The following is a 19,326-nucleotide window of genomic DNA, read 5'->3' on the forward strand; positions in this document are numbered from 1 at the left end:
TGATTAGGTCTAGTAGATTTCTGGTGACATCTTTAGGATTCTCTATGTATAGTATCATGTCATCTGCAAACAGTGACAGTTTTACTTCTTCTTTTCCGATTTGGATTCCTTTTATTTCTTTTTCTTCTCTGATTGCCATGGCTAGGACTTCCAAAACTATGTTGAATAATAGTGGTGACAGTGGACATCCTTGTGTTGTTCCTGATCTTAGAGGAAATGCTTTCAGTTTTCCACCATTGAGAATGATGCTTGCTGTGGGTTTGTCATATATGGCCTTCATTATGTTGAGGTAGGTTCCCTCTAGGCCCACTTTCTGGAGAGCTTTTATCATAAATGGGTGTTGAATTTTGTCAACATCTTTTTCTGCATCTATTGAGATGATCATATGGTTTTTATTCTTCAATTTGTTAATATGGTGTATCACATTGATTGATTTGCGTATATTGATGAATCCTTGCATCTCTGGGATAAATCCCACTTGATCATGGTGTATGATCCTTTTAATGTGTTGTTGGATTCTGTTTGCTGGTATTTTGTTGAGGATTTTTGCATGTATATTCATCAGTGATTTTGGTCTGTAATTTTCTTTTTTTGTAGTATCTTTGTCTGGTTTTGGTATCAGGGTGATGGTGGCCTCATAGAATGAGTTTGGGTGTGTTCCTTCCTCTGCAATATTTTGGAAGAGTTTGAGAAGGATGGGTGTTAATTCTTCTCTAAATGTTTGCTAGAATTCACCTGTGAAGCCATCTGGTCCTGGACTTTTGTTTGTTGGAAGAATTTTAATCACAGTTTCAATTTCATTACTTGTGATTGGTCTGTTTATATTTTCTATTTCTTCCTGGTTCAGTCTTAGAAGATTATACCTTTCTAAGAATTTGTTCATTTCTTCCAGGGTGTCCATTTTATTGGCATAGAGTTGCTTGCAGTAGTCTATGATGATGCTTTGTATTTCTGCGGTATCCTTTGTAACTTCTCCTTTTTTATTTCTAATTTTATTGATTTGAGTCCTCTCCCTCTTTTTCTTGATGAGTCTGGCTAATGGTTTATCTATTTTGTTTATCTTCTCAAAGAACCAGCTTTTAGTTTTATTGATCTTTGCTACTGTTTTCTTTGTTTCTATTTCATTTATTTCTGCTCTGATCTTTATGACTTCCTTCTTTCTACTAACTTTGAGTTTTGTTTGTTCTTCTTTTTCTAGTTCATTTAGGTGTAAGGTTAGATTATTTATTTGAGATTTTTCTTGTTTCTTGAGGTAGGCTTGTATTGCTATAAACTTCCCTGTTAGAACTGCTTTTGCTGCATCCCATAGGTTTTGGATAGTCGTGTTTCTGTTGTAATTTGTCTCTAGGTATTTTTTGACTTCCTCTTTGATTTCTTCAGTGATCTCTTGGTTATTTAATAACGTATTGTTTAGCCTCCATGTGTTTGTGTTTTTTATATTTTTTTCCCTGTAATTGATTTCTAATCTCATAGCATTGTGGTCAGAAAAGATGCTTGATATGACTTCAATTTTCTTAAAAGTTACTGATGCTGATTTGTGACCCAAGATGTGATCTATCCTGGAGAATGTTCCATGTGCACTTGAGAAGAAAGTGTAATCTGCTGTTTTTTGATCCAATGTCCTATAAATATCAATTAAATCTGTCTGGTCTATTGTGTCATTAAAGCCTGTGTTTCCTTATTAATTTTCTGTTTGGATGATCTGTCCATTGGTGTAAGTGAGGTGTTAAAGTCCCCCACTATTATTGTGTTACTGTCGATTTCCTCTTTTAGAGCTGTTAGCAGTTGCCTTATGTATTGAGGTGCTCCTATGTTGGGTGCATATATATTTATAAATGTTATATCTTCTTCTTGGATTGATCCCTTGATCATCATGTAGTGTCCTTCCTTGTCTCTTGTAACAGTCTTTATTTTAAAGTCTATGTTATCTATTATGAGTATTGCTACTCCAGCTTTCTTTTGATTTCCATTTGCATGGTATATCTTTTTCCATCCCCTCACTTTCAGTCTGTAAGTGTTCCTAGGTCTGAAGTGGGTCTCTTGTAGACAGCATATATATGGGTCTTGTTTTTGTATCCATTCAGGCAGTCTGTGTCTTTTGGTTGGAGCATTTAATCCATTCACAGTTAAGGTAAGTGTCAATATGTATGTGCCTATTATCAATTTCTTAATTGTTTTGGGTTTGTTTTTGTAGGTCCTTTTCTCCTCTTGTGTTTCCCACTTAAAGAAGTTCCTTTAGCATTTGTTGTAGAGCTGGTTTGGTGGTGCTGAATTCTCTTAACTTTTGCTTGTATGTAAAGCTTTTGATTTCTCTCTCGAATCTGAATGAGATCCTTGCAGGGTAGAGTAGTCTTGGTTGTAGGTTCTTCCCTTTCATCACTTTAAATATGTCATGCCACTCCCTTCTGGCTTGTAGAGTTTCTGCTGAGAAATCAGCCGTTAACCTCATGTGAGTTCCCTTGTATATTATTTGTCATTTTTCCCTTGTTGCTTTCAATAACTTTTCTTTGTCTTTAATTTTTGTCAGTTTGATTACTATGTGTCTAGGCATGTTTCTCCTTGGGTTTATATTGCCTGGGACTCTCTGTGCTTTCTGGACTTGGGTGGCTATTTCCTTTCCCATGTTAGGGAAGTTTTCGACCATAATCTCTTCAAACATTTTCTCGGGTCCTTTCTCTCTCTCTTCTCCTTCTGCAACCCCTATAATGTGAATGTTGTTGCGTTTAATGTTGTCCCAGAGGTCTCTTAGGCTGTCTTCATTTCTTTTCATTTTTTTTTCTTTATTCTGTTTTGCAGCAGTGAATTCCACCATTCTGTCCTCCAGGTCACTTATCCGTTCTTTGGCCTGAGTTATTCTGCTATTGATTCCTTCTAGTGTATTTTTCATGTCAGTTATTGTATTGTTCATCCCTGTTTGTTTGTTGTTTAATTCTTCTAGGTGTTTGTTCTTTAATTCTTCTAGGTCTTTCTTTGTTAAACATTTCTTGCATCTTCTTGATGTTTGCCTCCATTCTTTTTCCAAGGTCCTGGATCATCTTCACTATCATTATTCTGAATTCTTTTTCTGAAGGGTTGCCTATCTCCCCTTCATTTAGTTGTTTTTCTGTGGTTTTATCTTGTTCCTTCATCTGGTACATAGCCCTCGGCCTTTTCATCTTGTCTATCTTTCTGGGAATGTGGTTTCTGTTCCACAGGCTGCAGGATGTAGTTCTTCTTGCTTCTGCTGTCTGCCCTCTGGTGGATGAGGCTATCTAAGAGGCTTGTGCAATTTTCCTGATGGGAGGGACTGGTGGTGGGTAGAACTGGGTGTTGCTCTGGTGGGCAGAGCTCAGTAAAACTTTAATCTGCTTGACTGCTGATGGGTGGGGCTGGGTTCCCTCCCTGTTGGTTGTTTGGCCTGAGGTGACCCAGCACTGGAGCCTACCCTTTGGTGGGGCTAATGGCGGACTCTGGGAGGGCTCACACCAATGAGTACTTCTCAGAACCTCTCTTGCCAATGTCCTTGTCCTTATGGTGAGCCACAGCCACCTCCCGCCTCTGCAGGAGATCCTCCAACACTAGCAGGTAGGTCTGGTTCAATCTCCTATGGGGTCACTGCTCCTTCCCCTGGGTCCCGATGTGCACACGACTTTGTGTGTGCCCTCCAAGAGTGGAGTCTCTGTTTCCCCCAGTCCTGTCGAAGTCCTGCAATCAAATCCTGCTCTACTTCAAAGTCTGATTCTCTAGAATTTCTTCCTTCCATTGCCGGACCCCCAGGTTGGGAAGCCTGACGTGGGGCTCAGAACCTTCCCTCCAGTGGGTGGACTTCTGTGGTATAAGTGTTCTCCAGTTTGTGAGTCACCCACCCAGCAGTTATGGGATTTGATTTTATTGTGATTGTGCCCCTCCTACTATCTCATTGTGGCTTCTCCTTTGTCTTTGGATGTGGGGTATCTTTTCTGGTGAGTTCCAGTGTCTTCCTGTTGATGATTGCTAAGCAGTTAGTTGTGATTCTGGTGTTCTCGCAAGAGGGTGTGAGAGCACGTCCTTCTACTCCGCCATCTTGAACCAATCTCCAGCAATGTTATTCTTAATCATTCCCTCAATTTGAAATATTTTTCACTTGCCTAAGAATGAGAAATGGGTACACTTTAAAATGTAACTATATATCATATATACTCCAATTAATACTTCTTGGGGAGCAAGAGTTGATGACAAAATTTACTGAACCTCTACTATTTGGGAAGCATTTTACATTCATTATTTTATTCAGTCCTTTAATCAATGGTAACTGTCATCATTTCCATTTTGTAAATTCAGTATCATGGCAGTTAAATAATTTGTCCTAAAATAGATTACCAAGCAAGTGAATTGCAAAGCTGGGATTCAATATCTAGTCTTACTGGCCTCAAAGCTTAGGGACTTTTCACTATTCTACATGGTCTGACTAAAGAGAAAATTTTGTTTTATAATTTTTAGGTAGATTAGAGTTATCCACTTTTGGATAAAAGCCACTTAATAACTCAGTGACTTGACAATGCACAGAGAGAGCAGAATGTCTGGGTCAACATGGAGCAGTTCCTCATTTGGATCTCTCTTTCCCACCAAAATAGAAATAAGAGATAGAATATTTAAGTGTTAAAAGGTATAGGACCACACTCAAAAAGAGAAAGGGAAAATCTTCATGTTACAGAAGCAGAGGGAGCCCAGAGCAATAGCAGAGATTACAGTATTATAACCCAGATGGAGTCATAACCATATATATGTACTAGAGATGGTGCTTTAGGGACTGTAGGTATGGAAGTCAAATCGGCCACACACATAGCAGGGAACAGGAAACGGCTCCCCATGTGAGCCCAGGAAGTACAACCATACTGCCTGCCTATTTAAAAGAGCTGAAATAGCTCTACCCACTTATACAGTTACAATTAGAGACATTCCATTTGAGTACAGAAAGACTGCATGATATCTGCACCCATACTGATGCATAACTGCCAGAGTTGCTGAAACAACATTTGATAAAATTTAATATCTATGCTAGGTTAAAACCATGCATAAAATAACAACAGATGGATATTTTCTAGTTATTTTTAAATACAAAATCCATCAGCAAGCTTAATAGGAAACAACTAGAAGATGAAAACTGGCTTCTAGCTAACACACTTAGACAAAGAAGAAAGAGAGAAAGAAAGGAAAAAAATATATGTTGTAAAACTTGGAGGAAAAAGGCAAAATTAACGTTACTTGCACATGATAGCACTGTAGTACTTGAAAAGCCACGAGATTCAAAATCAAAACTATTACAAGCTATATGAAGTTTTAGGTACAAATATAAACAGCCTTCAATAAAAAAATACAACCATTAAAAAACATAATATATACAATATGTTTAGACAAAGATAATATAGCTACATAATAATTAGCAAAAAAATGAAAATATTCTAAGAAGAAAATTTTAGATTGCTCCTGAAAGACAGAAAAACACTTGATCAAAAGAAAAACTTACCTCTCCTTACACAAGGTTTATAGCATAAGGTTACTAATTTTCCCAAAATTAGTCTGCAGGTCTAAAGCATCCCAACAAAATAAGAACTTATTATCTTTGGAAATAAACAAGCTGATTCAAAAGTTCATATGAAGAAATAAACAAGCAGTAATAGTCACTAAATCATAATATTTATGTTATGGAATTAACTGTGTCCTCCCTAATTCATGTTCATAGGGTTGAAGCCCTAACCTGCAATACCTTAGAATGTGACTATATTTGGAGATAGAGCCTTTAAAGTGGTAATTAAGTTAAAATGAGTCTTCTAGGGTGGGCCCTAATCCAATCTGACTGGTGTCCTTATAAAAACAGATTAGGATACACAGAGAGACACCAGGGATATTCATATATAGACGAAAGGACATATAAGGCCAATGCAAGAAGGTGACCATCTACAAGGCAAGGAAAGGGGCCTCAGGAGAAAGCAAACCTGTCCACACCTTGATCTTTGACTTCTGGCCTCCAGAATTGTTAGCAAATGAATTTGTTGTTTAAGCCAACCACTGTGTGATCTTTTGTCATGTCAGTCCTAGCAGACTAACACAATTTAACCCACAAGCCCCTCTGAGTTCAGTAACACTCCTTACACAAATATTCATTGAAAATCTAGTAAGAGGCATATACTGGGATTGTTTCAGTAAGGAAAGCTTATCCCTGCAAGATTTTTAGGACCCGACAAACAGTTCTTTAAGCAATTTAATAATCTTCCATAAGGAGAAGTCTGGAGCTAGGAAGCCCAGAATTGGTTCCTCAACTCAAAGTCATCAAAAACCCAGCCTATTCATAACCTCTTGCTCAGCCATCTTCAGCTTTTGGGCTTTTTGGTGTTTATGCTATTGTAACCTCGATGAAACAACTCAGCTACCAGAGCTTCAGGCATGACTGTATCACATCAGCATCACAGACTACAAGAAAGAAGGAGAGCAAACCTCACAAGGCTATCTTTTTGATACATAAAGAAAAGCTTTCGGGCTTCCCTGGTGGCACAGTGGTTGAGAATCTGCCTGCCAATGCAGGGGACACGGGTTCAAGCCCTGGTTTGGGAAGATCCCACATGCCGTGGAGCAGCTGGGCCCGTGAGCCACAACTACTGAGCCTGCGCGTCTGGAGCCTGTGCTCCGCAACAAGAGAGGCCGCGATAGCGAGAGGCCCGCGCACCGTGATGAAGTGTGGCCCCCACTTGCCGCAACTAGAGAAAGCCCTCTCACAGAAACGAAGACTCAATGCAGCCAAAAATAAATAAATAAAACTATAAACCCCCCCCCCAAAAAACACCATCGTTCTTTAAAAGAATTAAAAAAAATAATAATAATAATAAAGAAAAGCTTTCCCCCAACCCCCTAGCTGACTTTCTTTCATGCTTGGTAATATTAATGTGATATACAAATGCATCCATTCTTTCCACACAAAATTACTGCACATAAGTATCAGGTAAATACTCTTTCTTATGAGTTATTAATAATCTGGCCCTGAATATTGGGCACAATCATTAATTATAGAGCTGAGGAGAGCTTCTTGCTTGAATTACTATAGGAATCACCCATGTGTCTTCTACCCACTGAAAACCCTGTTAAAATAACAGTAATTTGCTAAACTGGTTACAGTAAATAATCCAACTTACAGTATTTTTCCTCCAGGTCTTCTCAGTTACCATATATAAATAAATCAGAGTATTTACTGCACATTCTCTAGATACAGATTTAGGTGACATGAGGGATATAAAAAGATTTTCCATGCACAAGATCCTTTCAGATTTATTAGGGAAATAAGACCTATGTTCAAAGAAAATGTGAGCAAGAATGAAATATTTCTATATAAGTAATACTTATATTTTAAATTGTCATTCTGTTTAGTTGGCAGTTTCCCAAACTTACACACCTGTTCCTTTAACCTACAATTCTCTTCCTTTCTCTCCCTCTTCCTCCATATGCTTTGAAACTCAGATCAAGCATTAGCTCCGGTATAAAACTTTGTCCAACCATCCACACCCTCTTTGTGTACCCTCTGCAAAATGTTTCAACAGCACAAGCTATCAATTCTTGCATGTATTTGTTTAAATGCTTGTCTCATCCAAGATTACACTCATTCAACTTTGTGTACCTGACAACTAGCACAACACTGGAAACAGAGGAGATCAACCAAATGTGTGAATAAAACAATGGGAGTTTGACTATTTAAAAAGGAGACAAGAATACAATACTGTAAGGACCAAAAGAACTAAAGAGGCACAGGAGTCATTTGAGATCCCTTCATGGTGAAGGAATGAACTAGAACTAGAAGCATGCTTACCCTAAAAGAAAAATATCTGGTCTTTGAATTAATTTTAAGTTATTTGCAGTGAGAAATAAGATCATACTTTACTGTTCCTGGGCTAAAAACTTTGAAGACTAAATATATTTTCCTGCTTCTGTGCTAAACAAAACTGGGACTGGGCAAAAGCAACTTAGCAGCTTGCTATAGGAAATACTTGCTTTGGAAGATAAATCTATGAACCAACCAAAATAGCTTACTTATAAAGACTAATAGCTCACTTCAAGACCTTCTCCTTATCATGTCCACCAAACCAAAGCTACTTTGTTATAAATTCTGCCAATCCCAGTTTCCTCCCTTGCAATATCAGCCTTAAAAATCACCTAGGGCCCTATATACTTGCTCCTGGGAATTCTCCCTTCACAGACCTGGCTAAAAATCTATCATACTGGTGTTCTTTCTTACTGTAAGTCTAACAAACTCAGATTTGCATGATCAACATGTGATTCTGATGGTCTTTTGGTGGAGCTAAAGGCCAATAGTAGCCTTAAAATGTATTTGACATATACCCAGCTTTGAAGAAAGTATATCCGATGTAGGAAAGCAACTTTTGTGTTATTTACCTTAGATTTTATTCTTCTCCCCAAATATGAGGAGGCATGAGTAATTTACAAAAACACAAAGTATTTTTGTTCATTTTTAAAGTGACAGCTAAAGTAATCAATTTTTTTCCTTGCTTCCTCTGTTAAGAATTATTTCCTCATATTTTCATACTCAATTTTATTGACTGGTATTACCTTAAAAATAACCATTTATTTCATTTATTTTTAACAGCTTTATTAGGGCCCAAGTATTTATTATAGGAAATGTACATTTCCTATAAAAGAATTCCCAAGACATAAAACCACTGCCTCCTTTTTAAAATGTTTTAACCTAATGAATGTCCATGAGAAAGAAAATATACTGTCACCATTCTATTACAGATGTTATTTATAGAAATTTTATATATTTCAGTTGCTTTACTATATCAAGTTACCACTGGTTGTCATCATCTCTGAAACCTGAAATCTATAATCTATGTTGGATGAATGAAACAAAAATGAAAAAAAAATAGTAAAATAAATGCTTGGTAAATAAATAAATGGATAAATGAATGGTTATAAATTGACATAATTCCAGGAAGCCACAGGTGCCTAAGTATTTAAATGAATATGTTGTCATTTTAAGAATTACTGACTGCCAATATTTCTTTATCTGTTATCCTTCAAAAGGCTCATATCCATCCACCTTTGTGTGCTATTTTAATCACTATTTTTTATAGTCCATATGTTTTATTTTTCCATTTTCCTTTATTGTTTCCTTTTAGCATTACTTACTTGTTTCCTTTTGTAGTTTATTTGATCCATAAGGATCTTATAAAGAAAGTATTTTTAAAATTAATTCAGCATTGCTAGGTTCTCATTAACTTCATTTCATATGCTTAGCATAACTTTGACCTCTTATTTACACCTTAGTGCGAATTTCTTCACTTTCTTGGAGTTTAAGTAAAAAATGGTATACAACATTGTAAATCAACTATACTCCAATAACAATTAATTTTAAAAAGGTAGAATAATTAAAACACAGCATGGAACAATAAGGGAAAAAGTACTGTTTTTAGATACTAGTTGTAATAAGTGATAAAGAAATTTTAAAAAGGAAATTCTATATTTATATAGATGAGATAAATATAAAAATTCTAAAGGAAAAACACTAAATAAGAAGAAAGTAATGCATACATTAAAGACATATGAAAAAGTCCATTTAGGTGAATTAATTTTCATTGCTTTAAATCACAAGACAAAGTTTGGCATTCAGTCTTCTAAATAAAATGGTTTTTAGCTATGTCTTGATCAAATGTCACATTAGAGACTAGAACACCGTATGGCTCATAGTAGAGGCTCAATACATATGTTTCTTCAAATATATCTAATAAACTTACCAAAAATTGTGGTGTTAAAATTTTCTGTCCTCAGCAAATGTTAACAGATTGCAGAAGGCCACAGGCTTCTGGATTAATGTATCATTAAGGGAACAGCTGCCACTATTTTTAGTGAGGTTCCTTTTCCAATGACGTAAGCAAAATTATTAGGTTATAGGTTTTCTAATACCCAATATCAGCCTGATCATTTTCATTGATAAGAGCAAAGTTTTTACAAGTCCCCTTTCTCTGAAACCATCAAAGATTACAATGACTACCCCTAACTGTTAAGGCCATTTGGAAAGCTGATATGTCTCAAAACCTCAGCAGGAACACTCCCATAGGTAATGGACTTTATTCAAAGAAGTCTGATTTCAATTCAATACAAAAATCATTTCTTAGTTCTCATTGTGTGCAAAGCTTTGGACCAGGCACTGAGGGGCTATGGAGACCAGAAGACACAGAGGATGATCTTAAGGAACTTGCCCTCAAGGAGCTGGCCTTCAAGTAAAAGAATAATAAACACAAATAGGCAGTGCACTCAGCCGTCCCACAGATCTCTCTCTTTCTCCAACGATGTTTGGACGGAACAGACCCCAGGGACATCCCTTGCTCCAGTCTCTGACCACTCTCCAAACTTTTTTCCAGTCACAACCTTTGGAATCAGCCATTCAGCTATCCTTCATCACCAGGACTAGCCAACACCATTTTTTGAGCTTAACTTATTACCGATCAACCATGAGCTCCCAGATTTGTCAGAATTATTGCACCGAGGTGGAGGTCGCCATCAACCGCCTGGTCAACATGCATCTGCAAGCCTCCTTTGGGCTTCTATTTCAACTGCGACTATATGGCTCTGAAGGGCATGGGCCACTTTTTCCGTGAATTGGCTGAGGAGAAGCGTGAGGGTGCTGACAGTCTCTTGAAAATGCAAAAGCAGTATGGTGGTCATGCCCTCTTCCAGGATGTGCAGAAGCCATCTCAAAATGAGTGGGGTAAAACCCAGGACACTATGGAAGCTGCCATTCTCATGGAGAAGAAGCTGAACCAGGCCCTTTTGGATCTGCATGCCCTGGGTTCTGCCTGTGTAGGCCCCCACCTCTGTGACTTCCTAGAGAGCCACTTCCCAGATAAGGAGGTGAAACTTATCAAGATGGGTGACCACCTGACCAACCTCTGGAGGCTGGCTGATCTCTAGGCTTGCCTGAGCAAGAATCCCTTCAAAAGGCTCACCCTCAAGCACGACTAGGAGCCTCCGGAGCCCAGTGGCCTTTGAGGAGCCCTCTCTGGTGTCAGGGCTTCTGCCTGAAGCCCCTCTCTGCAGCCACTAGGCAGCTTTTTAACCACTCTGGAGCACTCTCCCCCAAACCTCGGACCAAATGGAAACAGTAAAGCTTTTTGAAGAAAAAAAAAAAAAGAAGAAGAAACACAAATAACTGTAATTCAAAGTAAAGTGACATATTTGTACAAATGGAGATGAAAGAAATATGATTGGGAGACACAGGGAGAGAGGTTATGATCTCCAAAAGTGAAACTAGAAAAGCTTTCAGGATTTTCTAGTTACTGATTAAGTATTATGTCAAATACAATTGTGAGGAAGAGAGAGAAGATACTTTAGGCAAAACAGAGACAAAGATGTCTGCATATGCATGGCTTGGACAGAGACGGTGAAGATTATGGAATATGGAAGGATATACTGCAAAGAAAAACTGGAAACGTGTCAGGGACGAGATTGTGAAGACCTTGAATATCAGGCTAAGGAATTTGTATTTATACCCTCTGCCCCACATACATGCTCCAACAGTAACCAAGATCTTAGCTGTACTAGAATTGCTTCAGGAAGATCATACTCTCTAAGACTCATTTACCCCTTGATGCATTTTCAGAATATTGATTCTTGATTGCTTATTCATACTTTCAGGTTAAAAACAAACAAACCAATAAAAAGATTTGTATTGAGCTAAACTTTAATATAATGAATTTTTTTATTTTGTTACTTGTAGCTAACCCTTTCTCCCACTTATTGAGCCACTGGCAATACAAACAATGTCTGGTTGACAATTTCCCCATCTCAGCTCTGTGCAGGAAATCTACATGTTTCTCATGAAAGTCATGTGGTAAGAGCACCTCACGTTTATATAGTGCTTTACTGTTTGCCACCCATTTTCAAATGCATTGTGACTCTGTCACATAGTGTAACACTTTATTGTGCCCTGTAATTTGACAAACATTATGCCAAACTCTTTATATTCAACCCTATTTAGAAATGAGAATATTAAGATTTATAGACATTAAGAGACTTCACAAGGTCACAGAATTAATAACTAGGAATAAGATTAGGGCTGACTCTAGAATTTCTACCTTAACCTTCATGCTATATTATTTCCTTTATAAACACACATACCCCAAAACTAGATATGACATTTTCATCAAGCCAACAACACATTTTTGTAAGTCAAAGACTTTCTAGACTTTGTTCTTCTAAATTCTTAATTCAATTCAGACTACTATTAAATTGATCTTACTGCTTCAATGCATCCAAAACAATCAAAAATGTATCATTTAATCTTTATTTACCTGGACTACGACAGCCAAGAGAACAATGCATTTGAAGTTGTATGCCACAGCTTATGCATTAAAGGATATAATTAAAGGATAAATGGAGAAGGCAGACAGCAGAAGCAAGAAGAACTACAATCCTGCAGCCTGTGGAATGAAAACCACATTCACAGAAAGATAGACAAGATGAAAAGGCAGAGGGCTAGGTACCAGATGAAGGAACAAGATAAAACTGCAGAAAAACAACTAAATGAAGTGCAGATAGGCAACCTTCCAGAAAAAGAATTCAGAATAATGATAGTGAAGATGATCCAGGACTTCGGAATAAGAATGGAGGCAAAGATCGAGAAGATGCAAGAAATGTTTAACAAAGACCTAGAAGAATTAAAGAACAATCAAACAGAGATGAAAAATACAATAACTGAAATGAAAAATACACTAGAAGGAATCAATAGCAGAATAACTGAGGCAGAAGAACGAATAAGTGACCTGGAAGACAGAATGGTGGAATTCACTGCTGCGGAACAGAATAAAGAAAACAGAATGAAAAGAAATGAAGACAGCCTAAGAGACCAGTGGGACAACATTAAATGGAACAACATTCACATTATAGGGGTCGCAGAAGGAGAAGAGAGAGAGAAAGGACCCGAGAAAATATTTGAAGAGATTATACTCGAAAATTTCCCTAACATGGAAAAGGAAATAGGAACCCAAGTCCAGGAAGTGCAGAGAGTCCCAGGCAGGATAAACACAAGAAGAAACACGTCTAGACACACAGTAATAAAATTGACAAAAATTAAAGATAAAGAAAAATTATTGAAAACAACAAGGGAAAAATGACAAATAATATACAAGGGAACTCACATGAGGATAACAGCTGATTTCTCAGCAGAAACTCTACAAGCCAGAAGGGAGTGGCACGATATATTTAAAGTGATGAAAAGGAAGAACCTACAACCAAGATTACTCTACCTGGCAAGGATCTCATTCAGATTCAATGGAGAAATCAAAAGCTTTACAGACAAGCAAAAGCTAAGAGAATTCAGCACCACCAAACCAGCTCTACAACAAATGCTAAAGGAACTTCTTTAAGTGGGAAACACAAGAGAAGAAAAGGACCTAGAAAAACAAACCCATAACAATTAAGAAAATGGTAATGGGAACATACATATTGATAATTACCTTAAACGTGAATGGATTAAATGCTCCAACCAAAAGACACAGACTGGCTGAATGGATACAAAAACAAAACCCGTATATATGCTGTCTACAAAAGACAGCAGACCCACTTCAGACCTAGGGACACATACAGACTGAAAGTGAGGGCATGGAAAAAAGATATTCCATGCAAATGGAAATCAAAAGAAAGCTGGAATAGCAATACTCATATTAGATAACATAGACTTTAAAATAAAGAATGTTACAAGAGACAAGGAAGGACACTACATAATGATCAAGGGATCAATCCAAGAAGAAGATATAACAATTATAAATATACATGCACCCAACATAGGAGCACCTCAATACATAAGGCAAATGCTAACAGCTATAAAAGAGGAAATCGACAGCAACACAGTAATAGCGGGGGACTTTTAACATCTCACTTACACCAATGGACAGATCAACCAGATAGAAAATTAATAAGGAAACACAAGCTTTAAATGACACAATAGACCAGATAGGCTTAACTGATATTTATAGGACATCCCATCCAAAAACAGCAGATTACACTTTCTTCTCAAATGCACACAGAACATTCTCCAGGACAGATCACATCTTGGGTCACAAATCAAGCCTTGCTAAATTTAAGAAAATTGAAATCATATCAAGCATCTTTTCCGACCAAAATGCTATGAGATTAGAAATAAATTACAGGGGGAAAAATGTAAAAAACACAAACACATGGAGGCTAAACAATACATTACTAAATAACCAAGAGATCACTGAAGAAATCAAAGAGGAAATCAAAAAATACCTAGAGACAAATTACAATGAAAACATGACTATCCAAAACCTATGGGATGCAGCAAAAGCAGTCCTAAGAGGGAATTTTATAGCAATACAAGCGTACCTCAAGAAACAAGAAAAATCTCAAATAAACAATCTAACCTTACACCTAAAGGAACTACAGAAAGAAGAACAAACTAAACCCAAAGTTAGTAGAAGGAAGGAAATCATAAAGATCAGAGCAGAAATAAATGAAATAGAAACAAAGAAAACAGTAACAAAGATCAATAAAACTAAAAGCTGGTTCTTTGAGAAGATAAACAAAGTGGATAAACCTTTAGCCAGACTCATCAAGATAAAGAGGGAGAGGACTCAAATCAATAAAATTAGAAATGAAAAAGGAGAAGTTACAATGGACACCGCAGAAATACAAAGCATCATAAGAGACTATTGCAAGCAACTCTATGCCAATAAAATGGACACCCTGGAAGAAATGGACAAATTCTTAGAAAGGTATAACCTTCCAAGACCGAACCAGGAAGAAATAGAAAATATGAACAGACCAATCACAAGTAATGAAATTGAAACTGTGATTAAAATTCTTCCAACAAACAAAAGCCCAGGACCAGATGGCTTCACAGGTGAATTCTAGCAAACATTTAGAGAAGAGCTAACACCCATCCTTCTCAAACTCTTCCAAAAAATTGCAGAAGAAAGAACACTCCCAAACTCATTGTGTGAGGCCACCATCACTCTGATACCAAAACCAGACAAAGACACTACAAAAAAAGAAAATTACAGACCCAAATCACTGATGAATATAGATGCAAAAATCCTCAACAAAATACTAGCAAACAGAATCCAACAACACATTAAAAGGTTCATACACCACGATCACGTGGGATTTATCCCAGAGATGCAAGGATTCATCAATACACGCAAATCAATCAATGTGATACACCATATTAACAAACTGAAGAATAAAAACCATATGATCATCTCAGTAGATGCAGAAAAAGCTTTTGACAAAATTCAACACCCATTTATGATAAAAACTCTCCAGAAAGTGGACGTAGAGGGAACCTACCTCAACATAATGAAGGCCATATACGACAAACCCACAGCAAGCATCATTCTCAATGGTGGAAAACTGAAAGCATTTCCTCTAAGATCAGGAACAACACAAGGATGTTCACTGTCACCACTATTATTCAACATAGTTTTGGAAGTCCTAGCCATGGCAATCAGAGAAGAATAAGAAATAAAAGGAATCCAAATCGGAAAAGAAGAAGTAAAACTGTCACTGTTTGCAGATGACATGATACTATACATAGGGAATCCTAAAGAGGCCACCAGAAAACTACTAGAGCTAATCAGTGAACCTGGTAAAGTTTCAGGATACAGAATTAATGCACAGAAATCTCTTGCATTCCTATACAGTAACAACAAAAGATCAGAAAGAGAAATTAAGGAAACAATCCCATTCACCATTGCAACAAAAGGAATAAAATACCTAGGAATAAGCCTACCTAAGGCAGTAAAAAACCTGTACTCAGAAAAGTATAAGACACTGATGAAAGAAATCAAAAATGACACAAACAGATGGAGAGACATACCATGTTCTTAAATGGGAAGAATCAATATGGTGAAAATGACTATACTATACAAAGCAATCTACAGAGTCAGTGCAATCCCTATCAAATTAACAATGGCATATTTTACAGAACTTGAAAAAAAATCTTAAAATTTGTATGGAGACACAAAAGACCCCGAATAAGCAAAGCAATCTTGAGGGAAAAAAACGGAGCCAGAGCAATCAGACTCCCTGACATCAGACTATACTACAAAGCTACAATAATCAAGACAATATGGTACTGGCACAAAAACAGAAATATAGATCAATGGAACAGGATAGAAAGCCCAGAAATAAACCCATGCACCTGTGGTCAACTAATCTATGACAAAGGAGGCAAGGATATACAGTGGAGAAAAGACAGCCTCTTCAATAAGTGGTGCTGGGAAAACTGGACAGCTACATGTAAAAGAATGAAATTAGAACACTCCCTAACACCATACACAAAAATAAACTCAAGATGGGTTAAAGACCTAAATGTAAGGCCAGACACTATAAAACTCTTAGAGGAAAACATAGGCAAAACACTCTATGACATAAATCACAGCAAGATCTTTTTCGACCCATCTCCTAGAGTAATGGAAATAAAAACAAAAATAAACAAATGGGACCTAATGAAACTTCAAAGCTTTTGCACAGCAAAGGAAACTATAAACAAGATGAAAAGACAACACTCAGAATGGGAGAAAATGTTTGCAATCAAATCAACGGACAAAGGATTAATCTCCAAAACATATAAACAGCTCATGCAGCTCAATATTAAAAAAACAAACAACCCAATCCAAAAATGGACAGAAGACCTAAATAGACATTTCTCCAAAGAAGACATACAGATGGCCAAGAGGCACAAAAAAGCTGCTCAACATCACTATTTATTAGAGAAATGCAAATCAAAACTACAATGAGGTATCACCTCACACCAGTTAGAATGGGCATCATCAGAAAATCTACAAACAACAAATGCTGGAGACGTTGTGGAGAAAAGGGAACCCTCTTGCACTGTTGGTGGGAATGTAAATTGATATAGCCGCTATGGAGAACAATATGGAGATTCTTTAAAAAACTAAAAATAGAACTACCATATGACCTAGCAATCCTACCACTGGGCATATACCCAGAAAAAACCATAATTCCAAAAGACACATGCACCCCAGTGTTCATTGCAGCACTATTTACAATAGCCAGGTCATGGAAGCAACCCAAATGCCCATCGACAGATGAATGGATAGAGAAGATGTGGTACATATATACAATGGAATATTACTCAGCCATAAAAAGGAACAAAATTGGGTCATTTGTAGAGATGTGGATGGACCTAGAGACTGTCATACAGAGTGAAGTAAGTCAGAAAGAGAAAAACAAATATTGTATGTATGTGGAATATAGAAGAATGGTACAGATGAACCAGAGTCCAAGGCAGAAATAGACACAGATGTACAGAACAAACGTATGGACACCAAGGGGCGAAAGCAGGGTTGGGGGGGGGGGATGAATTGGGAGATTGGGATTGACATGTATACACTAATATGTATAAAATGGATAACTAATAAGAACCTTCTGTATAAAAATTTTAAAAATTTAAAAAACAAGGGCTTCCCTGGTGGCGCAGTGGTTGAGAATCTGCCTGCCGATGCAGGGGACACGGGTTCGAGCCCTGGTCTGGGAGGATCCCACATGCCGCAGAGCAACTGAGCCCGTGGGCCACAACTACTGAGCCTGCCCATCTGGAGCCTGTGCGCTGCAACGGAAGAGGCCGCGACAGTGAGAGGCCCGCGCACTGCAATGAAGAGTGGCCCCTGCTCGCCGCAACTGGAGAAGGCCCTCGCACGGAAACGAAGACCCAACACAGCCAAATAAATAAATAAATAAATAAATAAAATTAAAAAAAAAAAAAAACAAGACATTTGGGAGGAGGCTTCCTTTTAAAAAAATGTGCAATTAGGCATTTGTTTAGCATTTCGCCTATTTTATAGAGGAGGAGATTGAAGCTTGGAGACTGAGGAGCCTGCCTGAGGTCACACAGCCTCTAAGGGGGTATTGTTTGGTCTGCTCAGCTCAGGTCAGCTCAGCGCTTGCCCTCATTCTGGCTGCACAGGCAAAGTTAGGCAAAGAGAAGGTCAGGGAACAAGAAAAAAAAAAAAGGATAGATGGTTGTAAAATGCACCAATTGTAAGGCAACCATTTTGAAACCTAAACATATTTCACTATTTTAGATTTTAGAATTCTGAATATATTTCATTACTTTAATACAAAACAAAATTCTTAAGAGGAAAGTTAAACAAGTAAGGTTTCTGAGGTCAAGGTCAGAATGAAATGTGTAATCTCTCAAGAATTATACTTTTTCAAAACTGCATCTCCTGGATGTTATAGATGTGGCCTTGGGGAAGTTGGGTGTTTTATTCATAGGTGAGTAGGAAGGTTTTCGGGGCATGCCCTCTGAACTCTGTCATTAGTGTACTTCCATTCCCATTCAACTAGCAGCATCAGCTATGTTTCCCATCCCTCTACCCTCCCAAATGTAACAGCACTTTCCTGCAATGTTGCTAGTTGGATTCCTTCTTGCCTCTCCTTAAGAAGGTCATTGCCAGGTGAAGAAAAAATGAAGCCTAATAAAAACTACAGGAGTACAATTAAATTGAATTTAAATGAACATTTTATTAGAGGAAGATAAAAGTTCTCTTCCTATTTGTTAATGAAATACCATTTTGATGCTATACATAATAGAACTAAGCAAGAAATTTTAGCCCTAGAAGGAAATTGCTAGCCTGGTAATGTTCTACCAGAGAAAAGAGCAAAATGCCTTTTTAACAAAGTTTTACCATCAAGTTAATTCTAAAAATCTCACAGCTATGAGATGTTCAATAATAGCTGAAAATTTGAAAAACTATCCAGGAAGGAAAACCAAGTAATAATAGTTTTGTAATTGAGTGAAAATCATTTGTTCAAGACAAGTGCCCAGCTCCTCCTTAGCAGAAATCCCAAGAGAACAAATACGTGGAGCCACTGAATGATCAAAGAGAAGTGAAGAAGAGAAAAATATATTACATGTAAACTATTATTATTCTGGAGACAGATAAAAATGGTTTCTCTCTCAAAAGATGACATGAGCCAAAATAACTTCAATGGCCATTTGGGGAAACATGATTGACTGAGTAGCAGAGTGAAACATGCTCTCCAGGGAACTGAACAGGCCTTAGAAACCCCACAAATAAAAATGGGTAATGATCACAATGATAACTTATCTACATTTTTTTTATTACCTTAAGAATCCATTAAAGAAAATAAATGTGTTCTCTCATAAGAAAGACTTTGTTCCAAAAAAATTATTTGGTATGCTTTAAATAAACCATATTTATAATTCATAGGCATGTATGTTCCAGTAAATATTAGTATGAAAACCCAAGCAAGATAATTTGAGAAATCTATTCACTTTATTTATAGTTAGCACTAGGG

At 37.2% G+C, this 19,326-nt stretch overlaps 1 pseudogene across 1 annotated transcript; it reads left to right on the forward strand.

Moving 5' to 3' along the window:
• Positions 1-6,844: 6,844 nt before the first annotated feature.
• Positions 6,845-16,478, forward strand: LOC309629260 (ferritin light chain pseudogene; annotated as a pseudogene). The gene has a single exon. The product of its transcript is annotated as a ferritin light chain pseudogene (transcript).
• Positions 16,479-19,326: the final 2,848 nt, after the last annotated feature.

This window comes from Balaenoptera borealis (genome assembly GCF_965194805.1).
Source record: "Balaenoptera borealis genome assembly, chromosome: 5".
Taxonomy (NCBI): Eukaryota; Metazoa; Chordata; class Mammalia; order Artiodactyla; family Balaenopteridae; genus Balaenoptera; species Balaenoptera borealis.